The sequence below is a fragment of the Orcinus orca genome, chromosome 13, assembly GCF_937001465.1.
Source record: "Orcinus orca chromosome 13, mOrcOrc1.1, whole genome shotgun sequence".
NCBI classification, from domain to species: Eukaryota; Metazoa; Chordata; class Mammalia; order Artiodactyla; family Delphinidae; genus Orcinus; species Orcinus orca.
In genome coordinates this window covers 61,920,683-61,945,688 of record NC_064571.1, presented here as the reverse complement: position 1 = coordinate 61,945,688, position 25,006 = coordinate 61,920,683, and the positions used below count along the sequence as shown (strand labels likewise).

At 38.6% G+C, this 25,006-nt stretch overlaps 1 long non-coding RNA gene across 1 annotated transcript; it reads left to right on the top strand.

Moving 5' to 3' along the window:
- The first annotated feature begins 461 nt into the window (after nt 1-461).
- On the top strand, nt 462-24,728 carry LOC125960930 (uncharacterized). Its single transcript, XR_007471124.1, has 3 exons — nt 462-726; nt 11,244-11,337; nt 24,617-24,728. It is a non-coding gene; the product is annotated as an uncharacterized LOC125960930 (long non-coding RNA).
- The last annotated feature ends 278 nt before the right edge of the window (nt 24,729-25,006 follow it).

The following is a 25,006-nucleotide window of genomic DNA, read 5'->3' as shown; positions in this document are numbered from 1 at the left end:
ACTCGATTTCATTTCTTTTTATGGCTGAGTAATACTCCATTGTATATTTGTGCCACATCTTCTTTATCCATTCACCTGTCGATGGACAATTAAGTTGCTTACATGCACTGGCTATTGTAAATAGAGGTGCAATGAACATTGTGGTACACGACTCTTTTTGAATTATGGTTTTCTCAGGGTATATGCCCAGTAGTGGGATTGTTGGGTCGTATGGTAGTTCTATTTTTAGTTTTTTAAGGAACCTCCATACTGTTCTCCATAGTGACAGTATCAATTTACATTCCCTCCAACAGTGCAAGAGGGTTCCCTTTTCTTCACACCCTCTCCAGTATTTATTGTTTGTAGATTTTTTGATGATGGCCGTTCTGACCAGTGTGAGGTGATACCTCATTGTAGTTTTGATTTGCATTTCTCTAATAATTAGTGTTGTTGAGCATCCTTTCAAGTGTTTGTGGGCAATCTGTATATCTTCTTTGGAGAAATGTCTATTTAGGTCTTTGGCCCATTTTTGGATTGGGTTGTTTGTTTTTTTGATATTGAGCTGCATGAGCTGCTTGTATATTTTGGAGATTAATCCTTTGTCAGTTGCTTCATTTGCAAATATTCTGTCCCATTCTGAGGGTTGTCTTTTCATCTTGTTTATAGTTTCCTTAGCTGTGCAAAAGCTTTAAAGTTTAATTAGGTCCCATTTGTTTATTTTTGTTTTTATTTCCATTTCTCTAGGAGGTGGTTCAAAAAGGATCTTGCTGTGATGTATGTCATAGAGTGTTCTGCCTATGTTTTCCTCTAAGAGTTTGATAGTGTCTGGCCTTACATTTAGGTCTTTAATCCATTTTGAGTTTAATTTTATTTATGGTGTTAGGGAGTGTTCTAATTTCATTCTTTTACATGTAGCTGTCCAGTTTTCTCAGCATCACTTATTGAAGAGGCTGTTTTTCTCCATTGAATATTCTTGCCTCCTTTTTCAAAGATAAGGTGACCATATGTGCGTGGGTTTATCTCTATGCTTTCTATCCTGTTCCATTGATCTATATTTCTGCTTGTGTGCCAGTACCATACTGTCTTGATTACTGTAGCTTTGTAGTATAGTCTGAAGTCAGGGAGCCTGATTCCTCCAGCTCTGTTTTTCTTTCTCAAGATTGCTTTGGCTATTCGGGGTCTTTTGTGTTTCCATACAAAATGTGAAATGCTTTGTTCTAGTTCTGTGAAAATGCCAGTGGTAGTTTGATAGGGATTGCATTGAATCTGTAGATTGCTTTGAGTAGTAGAGTCATTTTCACAGTGTTGATTCTTCCAATCCAAGAACATGGTATATCTCTCCATCTGTTTGTATCATCTTTAATTTCTTTCATCAGTGTCTTATAGTTTTCTGAATACAGGTCTTTTGTCTCCTTAGGTAGGTTTTTTCCTAGGTATTCTATTCTTTTTGTTGCAATGGTAAATGGGAGTGTTTCCTTAATTTCTCTTTCAAATTTTTCATCATTAGTGTATAGGAATGCCAGAGATTTCTGTGCATTAATTTTGTATCCTGGTACTTTACCAAATTCATTGATTAGCTCTAGTAGTTTTCTGGTAGCATCTTTAGGATTCTTTATGTATAGCATCATGTCATCTGCAAACAGTGACCGTTTTACTTTTTCTTTTCTGATTTGGATTCCTTTTATTTCTTTTTCTTCTCTGATTGCTGTGGCTATAACTTCCACAACTATGTTGAATAATAGTGGTGAGAGTGGGCAACCTTGTCCTATTCCTGATCTTAGAGGAAATGGTATCAGTTTTTCACCATTGAGAACAATGTTGGCTGTGGGTTTGTTATATATGACCTTTATTACGTTGAGGTAGGTTCCCTCTTTGCCTACTTTCTGGAGAGTTTTTATCATAAATAGGTGTTGAATTTTGTCAAAAGCTTTTCCTGTATCTATTGAGATGATCACATGGTTTTTATCCTTCAAGTTGTTAATATGGTGTATCACATTGATTGATTTGCATATATTGAAGAATTCTTGCATTCCTTGGATAAACCCCACTTGATCATGGTGTATGATCCTTTTAATGTGCTGTTGGATTCTGTTTGCTAGTATTTTTTTGAGGATTTTTGCATCTATATTCATCAGTGATATTGGCCTGTAGTTTTCTTTCTTTGTGACATCTTTGTCTGGTCTTGGTATCAGGGTGATGGTGGCCTTGTAGAATGAGTTTGGGAGTGTTCCTCCCTGTGCTGTATTTTGGAAGAGTTTGAGGAGGATAGGTGTTAGCTCTTCTCTAAATGTTTGATAGAATTCACCTGTGCAGCCGTCTGGTCCTGGGCTTTTGTTTGTTAGAAGATTTTTAATCACAGTTTCAATTTCAGTGCTTGTGATTGGTCTCTTTATATTTTCTATTTCTTCCTGATTCAGTCTTGGAAGGTTGTGCATTTCTAAGAATTTGTCCATTTCTTCCAGGTTGTCCATTTTATTGGCATAGAGTTGCTTGTAGTAATCTCTCATGATCCTTTGTATTTCTGCAGTGTCAGTTGTTACTTCTCCTTTTTCATTTCTAATTCTCTTGAATTGAGTCTTCTCCCTTATTTTCTTGATGAGTCTGGCTAATGGTTTATCAATTTGTTTATCTTCTCAAAGAACCAGCTTTTAGTTTTATTGATCTTTGCTATTGTTTCCTTTATTTCTTTTTCATTTATTTCTGATCTGATCTTTATGATTTCTTTCCTTCTGCCCACTTTGGGGTATTTTTGTTCTTCTTTCTCTAATTGTTTAGGTGTAAGGTTAGGTTGTTTATTTGAGATGTTTCTTCTTTCTTGAGGTAGGATTGTATTGCTATACACTTCCCTCTTAGAACTGCTTTTGCTGCATCCCATAGGTTCTGGGTCTTTGTGTTTTCATTGTCATTTGTTTCTAGGTATTTTTTAATTTCCTCTTTGATTTCTTCAGTGATCTCTTGGTTATTTAGTAGCATATTGTTTAGCCTCCATATGTTTGTATTTTTTTACAGTTTTTTTCCTGTAGTTGATATCTAGTTTCATAGCATTGTGGTCAGAAAAGATACTTGATATGCTTTCAATTTTCTTAAATATACTAAGGCTTGATTTGTGACTCAAGATATGATCTATCCTGGAGAAAGTTCCACGAGCACTTGAGAAGAAAATTTATTCTGTTGTTTTTGGATGGAATGTTCTGTAAATGTCAATTAAGTCCATCTGTTTAACGTGGCATTTAAAGCTTGTGTTTCCTTATTTATTTTCATTTTGGATGATCTGTCCATTGGTGAAACTGTGGTGATAAAGTCCCCCCCTATTATTGTGTTAGTGTTGATTTCCCTTTTACGGCTGTTAGCATACAGCTGACAGCATATAGCTGTCGCCTTATGTATTGAGGTGCTCCTATGTTGGGTGCAGACATATTTACAATTGTTATATCTTCTTGTTGGATTGATCCCTTGATCATTATGTAGCGTGCTTCTTTGTCTCTTGTAACAGTCTGTATTTTAAAGTCTGTTTTGTTTTATATGAGAATTGCTACTCCAGCTTCCTTTTGCTTTCCATTTGTATGGAATATCTTTCTCCATCCCCTCACTTTCAGTCTGTATGTGTCCCTAGGTCTGAAGTGGGTCTCTTGTAGACACTGTATGTATGGATCTTGTTTCTGTATCCATTCAGCCAGTCTGTGTCTTCTGGTTGGAGCATCTAATCCATTTATAATTAAGTTAATTATCGATATGTATGCCCCTATTACCATTTTCTTAGTTGTTTTGGGTTTGTTTGTGTAGGTCTTTTCCTTCTCTTGTGTTTCCTGTCTAAAGGAGTTCCTTTATAATTTGTTGTAAAGTTGGTTTGGTGGTGCTGAATTATCTTAACTTTTGCTTATCTGTAAAGGTTTTATTTTCTCCATCCAATCTGAATGAGATCCTTGCAGCGTAGAGTAATCTTGGTTGTAGGTTCTTCCCTTTCAGCACTTCAAATATGTCCTGCCATTCCCTTCTGTTTTGCAGAGTTTCTGCTGAAAAATCAGCTGTAAACCTTATGGGGATTCCCTTGTATGTTATTAGTTGTTTTTCCCTTGCTGCTTTTAATATTTTTTCTTTGTATTTAATTTTTGATAGTTTGATTAATATGTGTCTCCGTGTGTTTCTCTTTGGGTTTACCCTATATGGTGCTCTCTGTGCTTCCTGGACTTGATTGACTATTTCCTTTCCCATGTTAGGGAAGTTTTCCACTATAATCTCTTCAAATATTTTCTCTGACCCTTTCTTTCTGTCTTCTTTTTCTGGGACCCCTATAATTCGAATGTTGGTGCATTTAACGTTGTCCTAGAGGTCTCTGAAACTGTCCTCAATTCTTTTCATTCTTTTTTACTTATTCTGCTCCCTGGCTGTTATTTCCACCATTTTATCTTCCAGGTAACTTATCCATTCTTCTCCCTCAGTTATTCTGTTATTGATTCCTTCTAGAGTATTTTTAATTTCAGTAATTGTGTTGTTCATCACTGTTTGTTTGCTCTTTAGTTCTTCTAGATTCTTGTTAAATGTTTCTCCATTCTGTTTCCAAGATTTTGGATCATCTTTACTATCATTACTCTGAATTCTTTTTCAGGTCGGTTGCCTATTTTGTCTTCACTTATTTGGTCTTTTAGGTTTTTACCTTGCTCATTCATCTGTAACAAATTTTTTTGTTGTTTCTTTTCTTTTTTTTTTTTTTTTTGCTGGGTGTTGCTGTATTCTTGTCTTACTGGTTGTTTGGCCTCAGATATCTAGCACTGGAGTTTGCAGGCAGTTGGATGGAGCTGGGTCTTGATGCTGAAATGAGGACCTCCGGGAGGCCTCACTCTGATTGATATTCCCTGGGGTCTGAGGTTCTCTGTTAGTCCAGCAGTTTGGACTCGGAGCTCCCACCACAGGAGCTCAGGCCTGACCTTTGGCCTGGGAACCAAGATCCTGCGAGCTTTATGGCATGGTTAAAAAAAAAAAAAAAAAAAAGGAAGAAAGAAAGAAAAAAGGAGCAGTACAATATCAAAAAATAAAAAACAAAATAAAATTAGAAAGATAAAAAATATATTAGGAAAAATAAAAGTATAATTGAAACAACTGCAACAAGGTAAAATAGAACCACAACAGAAAAAAGAAAAGTAAAGGGGGGTGGGAAACAAGCCAAAGGAGAGATCACTAACAAAGTATAAAGAATAAAATAAAATTAGAAAACTAAAAGATTTTTTAGGAAAAATAAAAATACAAAAGGATCAGCAACAATGAATCAACAAGGTAAGACAGAACCCCAATCTAAGAGAGGAAAAAAGACAAGAAAAAAAAGAAAAGCCTTGGCCATGGTGGTGGAGTTTAGGTGGGTGTGGAACTTAGGCAGGGGTGGGGTTTAGATTGGGATGGGACCTAGGCAGGTGGGGGGGTGACATTTGAACATGGGTCAGGACCTAGGTGGGGTGACGTTCAGGCATGGGGTGGGGCCTCTGCTTAGGACCTGCGTGGAAGGGGAGAGGCAGCAGGTGGAAAGGAGGGCCTCTGGAGTGTGGGGTTCCGGAGTTTGGAGGTAGGGCCCTGAGTGAGGGTGTGTGGGTGGGGTTTAGTCCCAGTGCATTGGAGGGGTCTCCGAGTGTAGAGGTGGGGCCCTGGGTGGGGGTGTAGGGGCAGGGCTCGGGTTCTGAGTGGCAGGAGGGAGGCTCCGAGGGCAGAGGATTAGGCCCGAGCCCAGCAGGCTCCCTGGTGCCTAAGTGGACAGGGAAGGCACTGGCCGCATCCCCTTCCGTTCCTTCTCGCTCCTCCCCCACCGTCTCCCCCAGGGTCTCCCCTGTCACTGGTGGACTCCTAACCGTGGCTGGGTCCCGCTGGGCATAGGAACTCCTCCCTTCCCTCAGCCACCCCTCAGGGGTGCCGGTCCCAGAGGTCCAGACTTTACTTTTGCTCCCCCTTCCCTCCCTCCCACTCCTCAGGACCCGTGTGGCTGGAGGGGGTCTCAGGGGGCAGAGGATCAGGCCCGGGATCTCAGAAGGTTCCTGGGGGCCCAAGTGGGCAGGGGGAACCTGGCCATTCTCCCTTTAGATCCTCTGCACTCCCAGTGGTTCCCCAATTTTCCCCTTCGGCGTGGGATCCCTTTCCCTCCCCCAGCCGCCTCTCAGGGGCGCCAGTCCCGTCCTGCCTCCACTTCTCCCCCTTCACTCCCCCCACGCCCCACATCCTTCCCGGTTTCTGGAGGGTCCTCCAGTTTCCTTAGGTGTCCGTGGTCCCCCACCAGTACCTGGTAGGTGCCCTAGTTGTGAGGAGACGCGAATTCCACGTCCTCCTCGTATGCCACCTTGACTCCGCCCCTCTCAACAACTGATCTTTAGTATACATGAGCTTAATTCCTATTAAGAGCAGAAAGCTTGGATTCCTTTCAGGTCTCCATTCATACTTATCTTCAATAATTTAATCTTTTTCTGAGTATCAGCCTGTAGTTGGTTATGTTTTCTCCATTTATATGCATTTATCCAGGTCAAGATGTGGTTAGAGTGATGACATACAGAGGAAATTCAGGACTCTTGACCCAGCGCCAGAGGCCTGAATAAACATTCCTGTGTCTGAGATTTTGGGGTTGGAGAAGGTCTTTGGACCTGTCCCCTCAAAATGTCAGGAGTTTACTGCATTTCCTAAAAAGGATGGTGCCTAGAAAATGTAGCCTTTGGTGATAAAAAAAACAAAACAAAGCATAGTGGTCATTACGTACACATTTGAAGTATCTGGTTCTTTTAAAATTAGGCAGATGATATTAAAAGGTTGTTGCTGGTGTTGATGAAGAAGAGAGTGCTTTGTGAGAAGGATCTTAGTAAGTGTCCTTTACTGAGGCAAGCAAACAAAACCCCCAAATGCAATATATGTACTATTAAAAGCACAGCAACACAAAATCCACAGGGCTTCACAAAAACGCAAACAAAAACAAACTGCAGCCCTCCTGGTTTACATAATTCCAGAAAAGATGCAGTAAGGATATTAATTGGCTGCATGAAGTGTCTAGAGCCAAGAGGAGCTGACAGGGTCAAACCTCCATGGGCCTTCACATTTTTGTTTTCCCATCAGATTTTATCTCTTGTCTCAAGCAGTAGGATCTGGCAAGAGGGATAGAAAAGACCCTGTGATTCAACTTTCGGAAGAGCTGAGGGAAGAAGCAAGGCCATGCCTCTCTGTTAACAATCCTCTGTGCTTAGACCACAGTGTGAGAATTTGGAGGCGTGAGGGCAGGAGGAGGCTGCAGCAGGAATCTTGGCCTGAAATCAATTTTAGGGAGTTTTGCATAAAGTTACTTACTTTTGGAAGATAATATTAGCTTGCTTATTTCCTATGGAAACTGGAAAATAAACACCCAGTTTAAAATAAACACATGCACATACTTAATTTCTATTTGTACCCTTTCCTCAACTAGTGAGGAAGAAAGATGTGTGTGCGTGTGTGTGTGTGTGTGTGTGTGTGTCTATCTGTCTGTCTGTGGCTACATTTTTGGTTTGCTTCAAGTTCTTTCACTGTGGCTGCCAAGCAGACATGAATGGATGGATTTTGATCAGCACAAAAGCAGTTTGCCCATAACCTGCCATGATGGGACTTATGCCTACCAGTGCGTAGGCCTCCCTGAAGTTCAGCTTGTTTGTCAACATGCCGATGCAGCAAGATGGATGTGTTTTGAGGTGGAATTATTTTTCAAAGTCTGTTTAGGCCAGTTCCTGGTCTAGTGCCAGGTCTTACATAATACTGTATATAATGAACCTTCACTGAGAAAGAAACAACAGGCCCATGTTTCTGAAGGGCCCTTCAGCCTAGGGCAATCCTGCTTGCCCATTTACTTTTGGTAAAATTCTTTTTCCAGTAGCCTCCAAGGGAGTCCGGGGTGCAGAAAAGAGAAATGTGTTGTGCTTGTGGGTTTAGCAGTTTATCTGTCACCACTCCTATAAAAGAGCCAGGCTGTCTCACTGGTGATTAATTCAATGCCACTCTTCTCGGGTAACAGGGCATCATTTACTGCATATGTTTTGCCAGGCTCTGAAGTAAAAGATGTGCTGATTTCTATATTGGAGCAGTGAGTCTGAAGGGAGGGGAATAGTTCTAGGTTTATTACAAAGAATGATGATACCACACCTCCTCCTTCCATTGATTTTGAGCACTGTGTCAAGTGTGGTGTTGCTGGGGGTATTGTACCAGTTACTTATTCTGCATATCAAATCACACCACAGTTTCTGTGGGTCAGAAATTTGGGAAGAGCTATGATAGGTTGTTCTGGCATGGGGTCTCTCCAGGGGTGTAGTTAAGTGATGGCTGGAGCTGGAACAGCAGGTGCCTGTAGGAGCTAGGGTCTGGCTGGGGATCTTTCTCTCTCGCTCCATGTAGTCTCAGAGCTTCTCCATATGGTCTCTCCACTTGGGATAAGTTGGACTTCCTCACAGCATGGTGGCCTCAGGGAGTTGGAATGTTACATGGTCGACCAGGGTTCTAATACTATTTTGCTCCAGTGAGTCAGGGGGAGGTTATGTCACCCTTACCAACTAAGCTTTGAAAGGCATGCAGTGTCACTTCTGCTGCATTTCCGTTGGTTCTAAGCACATCTAAGTGTACTTAGAAGTAAGGGGAGGGAACACAGACCCCATTTTTTGATGGGAAGAATATCAAGGTCATATTGTAGTATAGCCTGTGGGATGCTGCTGTTTTTGGAAAATACAATTTGTCATAGGTACAGTGCTGCTCAAGACAAAAGGATCACAAGAAGGACAGTCCAAGTGCAAATAGGCCTTTTAGGAAGCTCTGTGGTCTTGAAATCTTGTATACCAGTTTGAATGGTAAAATATACATTGGTCATTCTGTGAAATCTGATTTCTTTTGTATATAAAATGCCTCATTGAGGTATAATTTATATCAATAAAATGCACACATTTAAAGTGTACAGCTCAATAAACTTTGACAAATGTATGCAACTGCGACAACCACTCCAATCAAGACACAGAATATTTCTATTACTCTCCAAATTCTGTGCTCCTTTGCATAAATCCCTGTCATTCTTGACCTCTGGCAACCATTGATCTGCTTTCAGTTATTATTGATTAGTTTTGCCTGATCTAGATTTTCATGGCATCTTACAGTGTGTACTCTTTCGTTGGCATATTTTTGAGATTCATCCATTGTTGTATGTATCAACGTTATTGTTGAGCAGAATTCCACTGTATGTATATACTACAATTTGTTTATCCATTTTCCAGTTTGTAGACATTTGGGTTGTTTACAGTTTCTGGCTATTATGACTAAAGTTGCTATAACCATTCATGTACAAATTTTTGTGGAGTCATACATTTTCATTTCTCTTAGATAAATATCTAGGAGTGGGATTGCTGGGTCATAAAGGACATTCATATGTTGAACTTTATAACTGTTATTCTGTTTTCCAGAGTGGCTGTTCCATTCTGCATTCCCAGCAATAATATATGAGAGTTCTGGTAGCCTCAAATTCTCACCAAACTTGAAGGTGTCCATCTTTATTTTTAGATAATTCAATGATGTGTAGAGGTTTAAAGTGCATTTTCCTGATGATCAAAGATGTTGAGCATTATTTCATGCATTTACTGGACATTTGTATATCTTCTTTTGTGAAGTGTCTGTTCAAATCTTCTGCCCATTAATTTTTTTTGGTCTTCTTCCTGTCTAATTGTAAGAGTTCTTTAAATATTCTCGACAAAAGACCTTTATTAGGTATGTGTATTAGGAATATTTTCTAAAAGTCTGTGGATTGCCTTTTTTTCTTTAAGATTTAGAAAGACCTTTTTTTGTTTTTTTTTTTTTTTTTTTTTTTTTTGCGGTACGCGGGCCTTTCACTGTTGTGGCGTCTCCTGTTGCGGAGCACAGGCTCCGGACGTGCAGGCTCAGTGGCCATGGTTCACGGGCCCAGCCGCTCCGCGGCATGTGGGATCTTCCCAGACCGGGGCACAAACCTGTGTCACCTGCATCGGCAGGCGTACTCTCAACCACTGCGCCACCAGGGAAGCCCTATTTTATTTTTTCAAACATCTTTATTGGAATATATTTGCTTTACAGTGTTGTGTTAGTTTTTGCTGTAGAACAAAGTGAATCAGCTATATGCATACATATATCCCCATATCCCCTCCCTCTTGCATCTCCCTCCCACCCTCCCTATCCCACCCCTCTAGGTGGTCACAAAGCACTGAGCTGATCTCCCTGTGCTATGAGGCTGCTTCACACTAGCTATCCATTTTACATTAGGTAGTGTGCATACGTCAATGCTACTCTCTCACTACGTCCCAGCTTACCCTTCCCCCTCCCTGAGTCCTCAAGTCCATTCTCTATGTCTGTGTCTTTATTCCTGTCCTGCCCTAGGTTCATCAGAACCATTTTTTTGGTTTGTTTTTTAGATTCCATATATATGTGTTAGCATATGGTATTTGTTTTTCTCTTTCTGACTTCACTCTGTATGACAGAGTGAATATCTCTTGTACTCACTACAAATAACTCACTACAAATAACTCAATTCCACCTCACTACAAATAACTCACAAATAATTTCATTTCTTCATATGGCTGAATAATATTCCATTGCATATATGTGCCACATCTTCTTTATCCATTCATCTGTCGATGGACACTTAGGTTGCTTCCATGTCCTGGCTATTGTAAATAGTGCTGCAATGAACATTGTGGTACATGACTCTTTTTGAATTATGGTTTTCTCAGGCTATACGCCCAGTAGTGGGATTGCTGGGTCATATGGTAGTTCTATATTTAGTGCTTTAAGGAACCTCCATACTGTTCTTCATAGTGGCAGTATCAGTTTACATTCCCACCAACAATGCAGAAGGGTTCCCTTTTCTCCACACCCTCTCCAGCATTTATTGTTTGTAGATTTTTTGATTATGGTCATTCTGACCGGTGTGAGGTGATACCTCATTGTAGTTTTGATTTGCATTTCTCTAATGATTAGTGATGTTGATCATCCTTTCATGTGTTTGTTGGCAATCTGTATATCTTCTTTGGAGAAATGTCTGTTTAGGTCTTCTGCCCATTTTTGGATTGGGTTTTTTGTTTTTTTGTTATTGAGCTGCATGAGCTGCTTGTATGTTTTGGAGGGTAGTCCTTTGTCAATTGCTTCGTTTGCAAATATTTTCTCCCATTCTGAGGGTTGTTTTTTCATCTTGTTTATGGTTTCCTTTGCTGTGCAAAAGCTTTTAAGTTTCATTAGGTCTCATTTGTTTATTTTTATTTCCATTTCTCTAGGAGGTGAGTCAAAAAGGATCTTGCTGTGATGTATGTCATAGAGTGTTCTGCCTATGTTTTCCTCTAAGAGTTTGATAGTGTCTGGCCTTACATTTAGGTCTTTAATCCATTTTGAGTTTATATTTGTGTATGGTGTTAGGAAGTGTTCTAATTTCATTCTTTTACATGTAGCTGTCCAGTTTTCCCAGCACCACTTATTGAAGAGGCTGTCTTTTCTCTGTTGTATATTCTTGCATCCTTTATCAAAGATAAGGTGACCATATGTGTGTGGATTTATCTCTGGGCCTTCTATCCTGTTCCATTGATCTATATTTCTGCTTGTGTGCCAGTACCATACTGTCTTGATTAACGTAGCTTTGTAGTATAGTCTGAAGTCAGGGAGCTTGATTCTCCAGCTCTGTTTTTCGTTCTCAAGATTGCTTTGGCTATTTGGGGTCTTTTGTGTTTCCATACAAATTGTGAAATTTTTTGTTCTAGTTCTGTGACAAATGCCATTGGTAGTTTGATAGGGATTGCATTGAATCTGTAGATTGCTTTGGGTAGTATACTCATTTTCACAATGTTGATTCTTCCAATCCAAGAACATGGTATATCTCTCCATCTGTTTACATCATCTTTAATTTCTTTCATCAGTGTCTTATAGTTTTCTGCATACAGGATTTTTTCTCCTTAAGTAGGTTTATTCCTAGATATTTTATTCTTTTCGTTGCAATGGTAAATGGGAGTGTTTCCTTAATTTCTCTTTTAGATTTTTCATCATTAGTGTATAGGAATGCAAGAGATTTCTGTACACCAATTTTGTATCCTGCTACTGTACCAAATTCATTGATTAGCTCTAGCAGTTTTCTGGTAGCATCTTTAGGGGATTGTCTTTTTATTCTTTAATGGTGTTTTTCGACTAGAAGTCTTCAATCTTGATTAAGTTTAATTTATAATTTTTTCTTTTATGTTTTGTGCTTCTAATTTGCTCTATCTAAAAATGTTTTTACCTATCCCATGGTCACAAAGATTTTCTCTTATGTATTTTTCTAGAAGTCTTTAGTTTTAGCTTCTATCTATAATCAATTTTGAGTTAATTTTTGTGTATTACATGAGGTAAGGGTCAAGGTTTATTTTTAAAATATGATATCTGATTTTTCTAGAACTATGTTGGAAACACTATCCTTTACTTATTGAATTACCTCTGTTGAAAATCATTTGATTATGTCTGGTTCTGTTTCTGAACTGTCTATTCTGTTCCATTTATTTATATGCCTTTTATGTAAATGCCACACTGTCTCCATTTCTATAACTTTATAGACAGTCTCAAATTCAGATAGTTTAAGTTTTCCAAGTTTGTGATTCCCTTTCAAAATTTGTTTGACTATTCTAGGTCTTTTGCATTACATCACTATGTTTTAATAATAGCCTATTAATTTCTTTAAAAAAGCTTCCTGGGATTTTGATTGGAATTGCATAGAATATATAGATCAATTCAGGGAAAGTTGACCTATGTACAACGCATTTTGAAGAATTGAAAGCATATTAAGCATATTCTCTGATCACAATGGAAATAAATTGTAGATAAATAACAAAAATATGACTTGAGGATCCCCACAGTTTTTTGAAATTTTGTAAAACATATCCATATAAGCCCTGGGTCAAAGAAGAAATCACAAGGGAAATTTGCAAATGTTTTAAACTGCATGATAAAACACACATGTCAAAATGTATAGAATGTGGCCACAGCAGTGCTTAAAGGGATACAGCTTTATATGCTTACATAAGGTAGAATAAGCTTTAAAATAAATAATATAAGATCCTACTCAAGAAGCTAAATTAAGCCCTAAGTGAATAGAAGAAATCAAAAACAAAGAGTGGATATCAGTGAAATAGAAAACAGAAAAGCAATAGAGAAGTCCCCCTCACTCCCAATTGTGTCACTCACTCTGGGGGAGTTCAGCTGTCACATTGTTAAGAAGAGGCCCAGGTGGTGAGGAACTGAAGGTACACTTTCAGATGGCTGAAGCCCTAGCCCGTGTCTTTACTGCAACCTCATACTAGAGCCTGAGCCAAAACCACTGCTAAGCTATTCCTAGATTCCTAATCCACAGTGACTGTGTGAGATAATAAATATTTGTTGTTTTAAGGTGATTTAGCAAGATCCTTTTTGACCCACCTCCTAGAGGAATGGAAATAAAAACAAAAATAAACAAATGGGACCTAATGAAACTCAAAAGCTTTTGCACAGCAAAGGAAACTATGAACAAGACAAAAAGACAACCCTCAGAATGGGAGAAAATATTTGCAAACGAAGCAACTGACAAAGGATTAATCTCCAAAATATACAAGCAGTTCATGCAGCTCAATATCAAAAAAACAAAAATCCCAATCCAAAAATGGGCAGAAGACCTAAACAGACATTTCTCCAAAGAAGACATACAGATTGCCAGCAAACACATGAAAGGATGTGCAACATCATTAATCACTAGAGAAATGCAAATCAAAACTACAATGAGGTATCACCTCACTCCGGTCAGAATGACCATCATCAAAAAATCTACAAACAATAAATGCTGGAGAGGGTGTGGAGAATAGGGAACCCTTCTGCATTGTTGGTGGGAATGTAAACTGATACCACCAGTATGAAGAACAGTATGGATGTTGCTTAAAAAACTAGAACTACCATATGACGCAGCAATCCCACTACTGGGCGTATAGCCTGAGAAAACCATAATTCAAAAAGAGTCATGTACCACATTGTTCATTGCAGCTCTATTTACAATAGCCAGGACATGGAAGCAACCTAAGTGTCCATCGACAGATGAATGGATAAAGAAGATGTGGCACATATATACAATGGAATATTACTCAACCATAAGAAGAAACAAAATTGAGTTATTTGTAGTGAGGTGGATGGACCTAGAGCCTGACATACTGAGTGAAGTAAGTCAGAAAGAGAAAAACAAATACAGTATGTTAGCACATATATATGGAATCTAAAAAATAAAAGAAAGAAATGGTTGTGAAGAACCTAGGGGCAGGACAGGAATAATGACGCAGATGTAGAGAATGGACTTGAGGACACGGGGAGGGGGAAGGGTCAGCTGGGATGAAGTGAGAGAGTGGCATGGACATATATACAGTACCAAATGTAAAATAGCTAGCTAGTGGGAAGTAGCCACATAGCACAGGGAAATTGGTTCGGTGCTTTGTGACCACCAAGGGGGGTGGAATAGGGAAGGTGGGAGGGAGATGAAAGAGGGAGGAGATATGTGGATGTATGTGTATGTATTGCTGGTTCACTTTGTTATAAAGCAGAAACTAACACATCATTGTAAAGCAATTATACTCCAATAAAGATGTTGAAAAAAAATAGAGAACATTAATGGAATCAAAGCTGTTTTTTTTGAAAAGATTTATGATCATCTAGCTAGAGTTATCAAGAAAAAAATTTCAAATTATCAACATGAGGAATGATATGACATCACTACAGATCCCACAGAAATTAAAAAGATAAAAGAATATTATATGCTGTTATATATTACTTTATACCAATAAATTGAACAACCTAAGTGAAATAGAAAAATATTTTGAAAGGCATAAATGACACAAACTGGCATAGAAAAAAATTTAAAATCTGAATACCTCTCATTCTTTTAAAGACATTAAATTTGGAATTTAAAAACTTTTCCCAAAGAAATCTCCAGGCCTGGCTGGTGTCAATGGTAAATTCTAGCATATGTTTAAAGAAGAAATAATATCAACTTCACACAAAGTATTTCCGAAAACAGGTGAAGAGAGAAGTATTACCCTGATACTAAAATCAGACAAAGATAATACATACTGATAGCCTTCATTAACATATATGCAATAAACAGTAAAATATTACAAAATAGAATCCAGCAATATAGAAAAAGATAATACATCGTAACTAAATGGGAATTATCTCAGGAATGCAAGTTGGTTTACCCTTAGAAAATAATGAATGCAATACAGCGTATCAATGAAGTAAAGGAGAAAAACTGTATAACCATCCTGATAGACGGTGAAAAAGTATTGGAGAAATGCAGCAACCATACACATGTATTTTTTAAGTTCCTCAGCAAACTAGGAGTAGAGGGAACTTCCTCAACACAATAAAAGGCATCTACAAAAAAAAAAAAACTACAGCTAATGTTATGTTTAATGCCAGACTGAATGTTTTCACCCTAATACTGGGGATAAGGCAAGGATGTATGATCTCATCACTTCCATTCAGTGTTGTAATGGAGATCCTTGCCAGCTCAATAAGGCAATAAAAAGATAATTAAAGGCCTACAGATTGGAAAGGAAAAAGTAAAAGTTACTTTATTCACAGATGACATGATTGTACATATTGAAAATCCTAAAGAATCTATGATAAAAACCATTATAACTAATAGATGAATATAGCAAGATTACAAGATACAAGATTAATATTTAAAAAACCATTTGCTATTCTGTATACTAGGACAATGAAGAATTGCAAAATAAAACTCTAAAGCAGTGCCATTCAAATAGTATCAAAAAACATAAAATACCGATAAATTTAAGAAAAATATCTAAGACCTCTACAATAAAAATTACTATTTCAGAGACAAATTTTTAAAGCCCTAAATAAATAGATATACGGGTTCATGGATCAAAAAACTTAATTTTTGTAAATAGATCACTTTTCCCTGAATTATCTATAAGATTTTAAAATGAATCTATAGATTCAAAATCTTAGGAAGCTTTTTAAAAGAAATTGATGGATATTTAAAAATCTTATAGTGCTATAAAGCAAAGGACCTAGAATAGGTGCTGAAAACTAGATATAGAAGCTAAAACTATAAAACTTCTACATGTATTATAGATCTCACAGTACACTGTTATCATTTTTGTTTTAAACTGTATGTTAACTTTTGAAGAAATTTTAAAATGAAATAAACTTCTTTTTTTTTTTGCGGTACGCGGGCCTCTCACTGTTGTGGCCTCTCCCGTTGCGGAGCACAGGCTCCGGACGCACAGGCTCAGCGGCCATGGCTTACAGGCTCAGCCGCTCCGCGGCATGCGGAATCTTCCCGGACCGGGGCACGAACCCATGTCCCCTGCATTGGCAGGCGGACTCTTAACCACTGCGCCACCAGGGAAACCCTAAAAATGAAATAAACTTCTTTTGTATTTATTTGTATACTTAGCATTTTTGGACTTTTTTTGTTCCTTTTGTAGATCTGAATTTCCTTCTGTTATCATTTTCCTTCAACCTGAAAAACTCCCTTTTACATTTATTGTAGTTTAGGTTTGCTGATCATAAATTCTCTCAATCTTTGTTGAAAATGTCTTCATTTTATTTTGAACAATATTTTTGATGGATATAGAACTCTAGATTTACTTTTTTTTTTTCTTCCTTTTGGTACTTTAAAAAAATGTCATTCAATTGTCTTTGGCTTATTTTGTTTCTGATATGAAGTCAGTGATTTCTTATTTTTGTTATTCTATATCAAGTGTGTGTCTTTTTTCCTCTGGTTACGTTTAATATTTCCTCTCTGTTTCTAGTTTTCAGAAATTTAAATATGATGTGCCTTAATGTGTTTTTCTTTGTGTTTACACTGTGTAAGCTGTATCGCTATTCTTGGACCTGTAAGCTTATATTTTTCATTAAATTTTGAAAAATTTTGGCCATTATTTCATATAGTTTCTATTTTTATGTCTCCAAGTTCACTGATCTTTTCTAGTGTAATCTGCCATTAATCTCATTCGGTAAATTTTCATTTCAGATAATATATTTTTCAGCTCCAAAAATTCCATTTGTGTTCTCTTTTATTTCTTCAATTTCTCTGTTTTTTTGGTTTATATTTTCTTTGAAATCTTTGAACATATGTATAATATCACTTTAAAAATCGTGAATACTGTCATCTCTGTAATTTGTGTGTGTGTTTCTATTGGCTAACTCCCCCCACGGTCCCTGTCCCCCCCTTATCCCCCATTCCCCCCCAGCTAAAGGTCCCATTTTCTTGCTTCTTAGCCGGGCTAGTAATTTTTTAAAAAATTTTTATTGAAGTATAGTTGATTTACAATGTTGTGCAGGACTAGTAATTTTTGATAGGACACTGGACATTGTAATTGTCATATTGTTAAGTGGATTTTGGTATCTTCTTTTAAAAATTACTGGATTATTTTGGGGCAGAGAAATAAGTTACTTGCAGATGATCTTGATCCTTTTGAGGTTTTTAATTTAATTTAATTTAATTTTATTAATTAATTAATTAATTTATTTTTGGCTGTGTTGGGTCTTCATTACCGTGCAAGGGCTTTCTCTGGTTGTGGCAAGCAGAGGCCACTCTTCATCACGGTGCGCGGGCCTCTCACTATCGCGGCTTCTCTTGTTGTGGAGCACAGGCACCAGACGCACAGGCTCAGCAGTTGTGGCTCACGGGCCTAGTTGCTCTGTGGCATGTGGGATCTTCCCAGACCAGGGCTTGAACCCGTGTCCCCTGCATTAGTAGGCAGACTCTCAACCACTGTGCCACCAGGGAAACCCCTTTTGAGGTTTTTTCATGAAGGTCTGCAGTGGCCTTGCTCTAGTATAGTTTAGACCTAATACTTCTGAGTCTCTTCTAAATGCCCTGCTTGTTCAGTGAGATTTTTCCACCACAACTGGTTAGAACTTGGATGACTCCCAGCCCTGTATGAGTTCTGGGAATTGTTCAGCTTACGGCTCCTTGTTCGTTGTTCTTTCACTCATAGTTATTCTTTGCCTGGTTTTAGTGGTGTCTTACCACACATACAGAAATGGATATTTTGTCAAAGACTGAAGGGGCCACCTATGCAGATTTCTGGAGTTCTTTCTCTGTATATCTCTCTCCTCTCTGACACTTTGCCCTAGAGTCTCCAAACTCTAATATTATCTCTTCAATTCAGTGAGATCCTGTGATCTACTTGAGTTTTGCTTTTATACACTCCAGTCTTCAGTAGAAAACTGGGGTATTTTTAGGACTTATCTCATTTGTTTCCTTTCTTTCTCGAGTCAGGTCCTGTGCAGTCTGCAGCCCATGTTAGAAAAGAATTGTTTCATATATTTTGCCCTTAAAAAAAGTGGTTTAGGACTTCCTTGTGGCTCAGTGGTTAAGAATCCGCCTCCCAATTCAGGGGACATGGGTTTGATCCCTGGTCTGGGAAGATTCCATATACCATGGAGCAGCTAAGCCCATGTGCCACAACTACTGAAGCCCACGCACCTAGATCCCATGCTCTGCACGAGAGCAGCCACTGCAATGAGAAGCCCATGTACCGCAATGAAGAGTAGCCCCCCACTCGCTGCAAGTAGAGAAAGCCTGTGCACAGCAACAAAGACCCAACACAGCCAAAAATAAATAAATAAATAAATTTATTTTTTTTAAGTGGTTTATATTGCGAAGGCAAATATCAGTTACTATATCGTACTTGAAGTATAAAATTGAATTTTAAGGTAATGGTATAATCCTTTTCCATTAGTCTTTGTAGGCATATATAGTTTTACTTGGTGACTGGTTAACTGAAAAAAATCCTCTTAGCTCAATTTTTAGAAATTAAGAATTACCAGTAAGGAAACTAGACTCTCAAAGGTGAATTGATTTCATGTGTCCTTTGCCCACCAGACAGGACTCCAAAATGATTTTGGAGGAAACTTGGCTTCATTCTCTCTTAACAAATATCAAAATATCCTTCATTTTCTCACCTTCTCTGTTCTTGTCTACAGAAAATGAATTCAAAACAGATGGAGGAGAGACACATTAGATCAGAAGGGACAGTGCTGCTCTGGATGCCAGTTACAGTGCACAAAATATGTCACATACCTTTTCACAGAGCTACTAGTGTGGGATACATAGAGAGGTCTCTTATCTTGGCTTTGCGTTGTGGTTTTATGTTTTAAGCCATAACTTAGGAAGTGCCATGGTACCTGGCTGACAAACCAGTTGACATAAATGTGCTAACCATATACTGGCAGGTGGCCTGGTCTGCTAGCTGGCTTCTGAGAAATGATAAACACAGAGGCCTCACAGACAGATCACCACTATCTCCAGCCTCTAAAAGTTGTGGAATCAGAGTCTACAGCAAGTTCATTGCTCTCTATTTTCACTGGAAATGGACCAAAGAAACTGCCAAAGGCCCTTTCTGTGTCTGACATCCATCACACAATGCACCATTGTTTGTCAAGCTGTTGGGTTCTTTATCTGGGTGGACCTAGAAAGTTAAATATACATACATACACTATCTACCTACCTATTTATCTAAACACAGATGTGCTATAGATGTATATATTATAACTACAGTTTTAATGTATAGATGAAACTAGTGGAGGTTAGTTTCTCAATTCCCTCATCTGTAATACAGGGGTAATATTAATTCCCACTGTAAAGGGTAGAAGGATGTGATGAATTAATACATGTAAATAACTTAGTGCCTAGTACATAGTGCCTTAGCTCAATATGTGTTTTACTACTGTTATTATACATTATAGATGCAATAATCTTGCTTTTTGATTATCCCAAGACTCATTCGATAGGGTATGCTATGAGCTTGGCCCCCCCTCTGGCCTTGTTTTAGCTTTTTCATGGTATTTATCTGCATACTCTATTTAGCATATACTTTAGGATACACATTTTGATGGTTGAGATAACAGATCTACCTGAGTATTAATATCTTCCAGCCAAAACCAAGAAGAAAACTGAGGTAAGAATATTCAAGTTAAATTGTGGTCATTCATAAATGTTGCATGGAAAAGACTTGTAGAAATAGTTGTTCTGCCTGAGACCTGGACACAGGTGTGACAGACAAGAATGGGATTGTAAAATGCTGAATGGAAAAGGTATACAAAGTTAAAAGGCATCACAGAAGCCACCCAACCCATTTTAAACAGAAGGAACTGAGAAACTTACCACTATCTGTGGCAATCATTTACTTATTGACTCTGAGCCCCAAACACACCATTCTATACTCTTTTGCCAGCTGACTTCCTGTTGGGTCCTGTTAATTTCTATCACTAGATTGGAAAAGGTGGGAGCGGGGGAATAAAGGTTTCCTTCTTATTTTTATTTAGTCTTGTCAGTGTTGCCTTGACTTTGGAGGTTTACTCTTGTCTTTGGCTTCTTTTAGCTTTGTCAGAACCAGCTATATTTTACGTGCTTAGGGATATTGCTGGTAGCCAGATGTTGCCCCTTTCCCAGTTCCATGGACATCCTTCTCTGAGATTTTCAGATTTTTTCAGCAGCTGGAAGTATTGTCTCCTCAGAGGGCTAAGCTCCAGTCAGCTTAATGAGTATCCCTCTTCTGAGCCTCTAGGTTTTGATAATCCCAACCACTTCCCTTTTTTCCACCTAATCCTAAGGGTTGTAGATTCTTCCTTCAGTTATCATGTTTAAATATTTGGTGTAATTTCTCTTTCTTCTTCCTTCCTTCCCCCTTCCTTTTTTCCTTCCTTCCTCCCTTCCTTCCTTCCTCCCTCCCTCTCTTCCTTCCTTCCTTCCTTCCATGAACAGAATGTTTCTAATAGGAATAGTCTTATTAAACATATTACAAACAATGGGATTCTTGGATTGGTTCCGTTATCACGTTGGCCTTGAATGTAGCGCTAAGCTCCTTTCCAAAGAAAAACAAACAAAATGTAGTTGGCCCTTTAACAACATGGGTTTGAAATGCGTAGCTTCACTTATATGTGGATTTTTTTCAATAGTAAGTACTACAGTACTACGTGATCCCTGGTTGGTTGAATCTGTGGCTGTGGTGCTGCCAATATGGAGGAACCTTGGATGTAGAGGGCCGAAAAGAGGGCCGAATATAATTTATATGCGGATTTCTGACTGCTGGGGAGGGTCGGTGCCCCTGCGTTGTTCAAGGGTCAACTGTACTCTTAGTCTATGGCATGCAGTGGCATAATCACTACCTTATCAACTATGGTTACTTGGAATAAAGTTCCTGTTAAAGTAAGTTCCTTGGGGGACAACGTGACAGCTGCACTCGATTGTTGTGTAGTGATAATGAGGACAAGGGCTGTTGGATGATGGCTTTTTTCAGTCTTCACTAGAAGAATAACAAAAAGAAAATGACAAGCTCAGTGTTTTAAATTCTCTGCCTAAGCCTCAGAGAGACAGAGAATTTCTATGGTTGTCTTATAAAAGACCATTATATTTCTTATAGTTGTGGAACAAATATTATTGATGGGAGACGGTCTCTCCCTTCCTTGAAAACTCTATTTAATCTCACCTGACCCTGTTGTCTTGTGAGAGTATTTTATTCTGCCAAGGCCATCAAGACCCACTTTTTATTGCCTCTAGACGTATAGGTAGAGTCAGATCCCACCGTGTACAGGAGTACAAATGCAAATCTGACTTGTGAAGAGATAGTATATATTCCAAGAGAATTGCATGATTTAGTTAATTTATATCAGCTCAGACCTGGGGAGTATGGACTATGTGTGGGAATAAATTCTAAGTGTATTAAACCAAGGAGAATAGAATATAATGTGACGTTAAGCTGAATTTATTGATATTGGTGCATTTACCAGAGCTACTGGATTTAGTGAGTTAGCTTAACTAGCTTGAGGTGGTCCTGACAGTGTGCTTGATTGGTTGCCTGAAACTAGGATTAAATAGTGACCTACATTCTGAGATGTCAGAACTTCTGTGACATAATGTAGAACAGGGTCAACAAATTATGGTCCATGGGTCAAATCTGCGATCTAAGAATGGTTTTTACCCTGTAAAGTGTTATAAAAAGAAGGAGGAGAAGAGGAAAAGGAGGAGGATTACATGCAGCCTGCAAAGCTGAAAATATAAGCCATCTGGACTTTTATAGCAAAAGTTGAGGACCTCTCATATAGAGAAAGGAATCAAAGGTTTAAGGTGGTAGGTAATGAAATAGTTTTATCACGTCCAAACTCTCATTTTCTCTGTGTCATCCAGGTGTGTTTACAGCCATGGCGTATGTGGGCTCAGGTTAAACATAACTGGGAAGAATTTGATTTCTCTTAAACTCCTCAATGTTTGCATTGATGGGAGAATAATGATGTAAAAGACTCCTCCTTGCCTGTACTCTTGTTCTCTGGTACCCCTTGGAAGATGGTGGACAGGGGATGTTAAAAACTGGTGAGCTGTTGGATAGGGACTGGTTATGTGTTGGGTCTTTTCTTCTTTTAGTATTGTGGCTTCCTGAAGGGCTAAGGGAAGAGAAGACTTAGATATTTCTGAGACCCATGCTTTAAAACACCTTATTCAGGCTGAGGTAAAGTTTCCTAAGATAAAGTCGTTGTGCATAACTCCACATACCTTCTTAACACTGGGGCTGACAAAGTGATTGCTGATTGTGTGATTCATTTCCATGGTTACCGCAAATTCTTTTGGGGAGAAATTCTGTTCCTTTTCCAGCTTATCTTTTCCAACTCACAGGCTTTTTAAAAAGCAATGTTTGCAGTTCCTGCCACTCCAGTGTCAACGAGAGAATTTATTTTATAATGCGTATGAACTGGCAGCTTCTCGAAAAAAAAAGCATTGTTGTCAGAATGAAGTCATCTGTTTGGAGATCAGAGCCTCAAGTGTCATTCAAGGGGCAGGAACCCAGTGCCCTCTGCATGCTCAACCCTTTGGCACACAGAGCCGTTGTCAAAACCTGTTTCCAGAGCAACTGAATTCTCCCCTGAAATTAGTTGGCAGCTCCTCTCTCTGAGGGTCTGGAGTAAATCCTTTCAAGGGATTTTTTTAAGGCAGCTTGTCTCTGATGGAAACCGAGATTGCTGCCAGCTAAAGAATTTAGCAATACCCTAAAGTGGGCTCACCTAATAAATGTTTAGAGTCTACAGGCCAAGGTGTGTGTTTAGGGGTTGGGCGCTATATGTCCCCATCAACTCTGAAACATGTAGATGGTCAAAACAACATCTGGCATTTGGGGTACTTTCAGAATAATATAATATCTGGATACATAATGCTGAGAAACAGCTTCTGAGGGTATTCCTCCCATGCATCTACCCAAATTGAGTTTGGAATAGATAGTCAAAAATTCTGTTTTCTGACTGTGGCATAGTGGGGTCTGGAGAAAGAGAAGACTAGACGCTCTTTTGACTTTTTACGTCTTTACTTTTTTTTTTTTAAAAACATCTTTATTGGAGTATAATTGCTTTACAATGGTGTATTAGTTTCTGCTGTATAACAGAGTGAATCAGCTATACATATATCCCCATAACTCCTCCCTCTTGCATCTCCCTCCCAACCTCCCTATCCCACTCCTCTAGGTGGTCACAAACCGCCAAGCCGATCTCCCTGTGCTATGCAGCTGCTTCCCACTAGCTATCTATTTTACATTTGGTAGTGTATATATGTCCGTGCCACTCTCTCACTTCATTCATCTTATCCTTCCCCCTCCCCATGTCCTCAAGTCCATTCTCTATGTCTTCGTCTTTATTCCTGTCCTGCCCCTTGGTTCTTCAGAACCTTTTTTTTTTTTTAGATCCATATATATGTGTTAGCATATGGTATTTGTTTTTCTCTTTCTGACTTACTTCACTCTGTATGACAGACTCTAGGTCCATCCACCTCGCTACAAATAACTCAATTTTGTTTCTTTTTATGGCTGAGTAATATTCCATTGTGTATATGTGCCACATCTTCTTTATCCATTCATCTGTCGATGGACACTTAGGTTGCTTCCATGTCCTGGCTATTGTAAATAGAGCTGCAATGAACAATGTGGTACATGACTCTTTTTGAATTATGGTTTTCTCAGGGTATATGTCCAGTAGTGGGATTGCTGCATTAAATGGTAGTTCTAGTTTTAGTTTTTTAAGGAACCTCCATACTGTTCTCCATAGTGGCGGTATCAATTTACATTCCCTAAAACAGTGCAAAAGGGTTCCCTTTTCCCTTTTCTCACACCCTCTCCAGCATTTATTGCTTGTAGATTTTTTGATAGTGGCCATTCTGACTGGTGTGAGGTGATACCTCATTGCAGTTTTGATTTGCATTTCTCTAATGATTAGTGATGTTGAGCATCCTTTCATGCATTTGTTGGCAATCTGCATATCTTCTTTGGAGAAATGTCTGTTTAGGTCTTCTGCCCATTTTTGGATTGGATTGTTTGCTTTTTGATATTGAGCTGCATGAGCTGCTTGTATATTTTGGAGATTAATCCTTTGTCAGTTGCTTCGTTGCAAATATTTTCTTCCATTCTGAGGGTTGTCTTTTCATCTTGTTTATGGTTTCCTTTGCTGTGCAAAAGCTTTTAAGTTTCCATAGGTTCCATTTGCTTATTTTTATTTCCATTACTCTAGGAGCTGAGTCAAAAAGGATATTGCTGTGATTTATGTTATGGAATGTTCTGCCTATGTTTTCCTCTAAGAGTTTTATAGTGTCTGACCTTACATTTAGGTCTTTAATCCATTTTGAGTTTATTTTTATGTATGGTGTTAGGGAGTGTTCTAATTTCATTCTTTTACATGTAGCTGTCCAGTTTTCCCAGCCCCACATATTGAAGAGGCTGTCTTTCCTCCATTGTATATTCTTGCCTCCTTTATGAAAGACAAGGTGACCATATGTGCACGGATTTATCTCTGGGCCTTCTATCCTGTTCCATTGATCTATATTTCTGTTTGTGTGCCAGTACCATACTGTCTTGATTAACGTAGCTTTGTAGTATAGTCTGAAGTCCAGGAGCCTGACTCCTCCAGCTCTGGTTTTCTTTCTCAAGATGGCTTTGGCTATTTGGGGTCTTTTGTGTTTCCATACAAATTGTGAAATTTTTTGTTCTAGTTCTGTGAA